Consider the following 2,734-nt stretch of genomic DNA (forward strand, 5'->3'; position numbering starts at 1 on the left):
TCAAATCTTTTTCAAATCAAATCTTTTCAATCAAATGTTTTCAAAATCAATTTCTTTCCTTTTTAAAAGATACTTACTAACAATTAATGATTTGATTGAACATCTCAAAAATTGTTGCCTTTTCTGTTGAGAAAGGTTTTATGTTTGAATCATATCTTTTCTTGTTAGGCAAGTCATTAATTTTTAAAATCATATCTTTTCAAATTGTTTTCAAAACATATCTTTTCAAAATGTTTTCAAATCATATCTTTTAAAATTGTTTTCAAATCATATCTTCTCAATCACATCTTTTTAAAACCATAACTTTTCAATTAAATCTTTTTAACCACATCTTTTTCAAATTAGTTTTCAATCAAATCTTTTTAATTTCTAATTTCAAAATCTTTTTCAAAAATCACTTGATTTCTTTTTCACTTTTAATTTTCGAAAATTATCAATCAAATCTTTAAAATGTTTTTAAAATCTCTTAATTGAATTTTCGAAAATTCTCTTCCCTCCTTCCCACATCCTTCTATTTATGGAGTACCACTCCTTCTGAATGCACAATTCGAACCTTATCTAATTAAAGTTCGAATTCATCTTCTCCTTCTTCTTTCTATTTCTCTTTTCCTCTGACATCTCAAGGAATCTCTATACTGTGACATAGAGGATTCCACACTTTCTGTTTCTCTTCTCTTTCATATGAGCAGGAGCAGAGACAAAGGCATTCTTGTTGAGGCTGATCCTGAACCTGAGAGGACCTTGAAGAGAAAGCTAAGAGAAGCCAAAACACAACTCTCTTTAGAGCACCTGACCGAATTCTTCAAGGAAGAAGAACAAATGGCAGCCGAAAACAACAACAATGCCAACAATGCAAGGAAGGTGCTTGGTGACTTTACTGCACCTACTCCTGATTTCTATGGGAGAAGCATCTCTATCCCTGCCATTGGAGCAAACAACTTTGAGCTTAAGTCTCAATTAGTTTCTCTAATGCAACAGAATTGCAAGTTCCATGGACTTCCAATGGAAGATCCTCATCAGTTCTTAGCTGGATTCTTGCAAATCTGTGACACAGTCAAGACTAATGGGGTTAACCCTGAGGTCTACAGACTGATGCTATTCCCTTTTGCTGTAAGAGACAGAGCTAGAATATGGTTGGATTCTCAACCTAAAGAAAGCCTGGACTCTTGGGAAAAGCTAGTCAATGCCTTCTTGGCAAAGTTCTTTCCACCACAAAGATGGAGTAAGCTTAGAGTGGAAGTCCAAACCTTCAGACAGAAGGATGGAGAATCCCTCTATGAAGCTTGGGAAAGATACAAACAATTAATCAGAAGATGTCCCTCAGACATGCTTTCTGAATGGAGCATCATAGGTATTTTCTATGATGGTCTCTCTGAACTATCCAAGATGTCTTTGGATAGCTCTGCTGGAGGATCTCTTCATCTGAAGAAGACGCCTGCAGAAGCTCAAGAATTGATTGAAATGGTTGCAAATAACCAATTCATGTACACTTCTGAAAGGAATCCTGTGAACAATGGGACTAGTCAGAAGAAAGGAGTTCTTGAGATTGACACTCTGAATGCCATATTGGCTCAGAACAAGATATTGACTCAACAAGTCAATTTGATTTCTCAAAGTCTGTCTGGAATGCAAAATGCACCAAACAGTACTAAGGATGCTTCATCTGAGGAAGAAGCTTATGATCCTGAGAACCCTTCCATGGAAGAGGTGAATTACCTAGGAGAACCCTATGGAAACACCTATAATTCTTCATGGAGAAATCACCCAAATCTCTCATGGAAGAATCAAGAGAGACCTCAACAAGGTTTCAATAACAATAATGGTGGAAGAAACAGGTTTAGCAATGGCAAGCCTTTTCCATCATCTTCTCAGCAACAGACAGAGAGTTCTAAGCAGAATACTTCTGACTTAGCAACAATGGTCTCTGATCTAATCAAAACCACTCAAAGTTTCATGATTGAAACTAGATCCTCCATTAGGAATTTGGAAGGACAAGTGGGTCAGCTGAGCAAGAAAATTACTGAACTTCCCCCAAGCACTCTCCCCAGTAACACTGAAGAAAATCCAAAAGGAGAGTGCAAAGCCATAAATATGGCCGAATTCTGGGAGGAAGAAGAGGCAGTGAACGCCACTGAGGAAGGCCTCACTGGACGTCCACTGGCCTTCAATGAATTCCCCAATGAGGAACCTTGGGAATCTGAGGCTCAAACTGAGACCATAGAGATTCCTTTGGACTTACTACTGCCTTTCATGAGCTCTGATGAGTATTCTTCCTCTGAAGAGGATGAGTATGTCACTGAAGAGCAAGTTGCTAAATACCTTGGAGCAATCATGAAGCTGAATGACAAGTTATTTGGAAATGAGACTTGGGAGGATGAACCTCCTCTGCTCACCAAAGAACTGGATAACTTGTCTAGGCAGAAACTGCCTCAAAAGAGGCAAGATCCTGGGAAGTTTTCTATACCTTGTACCATAGGCACCATGACCTTCAAGAAGGCCTTGTGTGACTTGGGGTCAAGTGTAAACCTCATGCCCCTCTCTGTAATGGAGAAATTAGGGATCTTTGAGGTGCAAGCTGCAAAAATCTCACTAGAGATGGCAGACAACTCAAGAAAACAAGCCTATGGACTTGTAGAGGATGTTCTGGTTAAGGTTGAAGACCATTACATTCCTACTGATTTCATAGTCCTAGAGACTGGGAAGTGCATGGATGAATCCATCATCCTTGGCAGAC

General features: G+C 38.6%; 1 non-coding gene across 1 annotated transcript; it reads right to left on the minus strand.

Moving 5' to 3' along the window:
- Positions 1-1,224: 1,224 nt before the first annotated feature.
- On the minus strand, positions 1,225-1,332 carry LOC130972017 (small nucleolar RNA R71). Its single transcript, XR_009083221.1, has one exon. It is a non-coding gene; the product is annotated as a small nucleolar RNA R71 (small nucleolar RNA).
- Between the last annotated feature and the right edge of the window lie 1,402 nt (positions 1,333-2,734).

This window comes from Arachis stenosperma, chromosome 3, assembly GCF_014773155.1.
Source record: "Arachis stenosperma cultivar V10309 chromosome 3, arast.V10309.gnm1.PFL2, whole genome shotgun sequence".
NCBI lineage: Eukaryota > Viridiplantae > Streptophyta > Magnoliopsida > Fabales > Fabaceae > Arachis > Arachis stenosperma.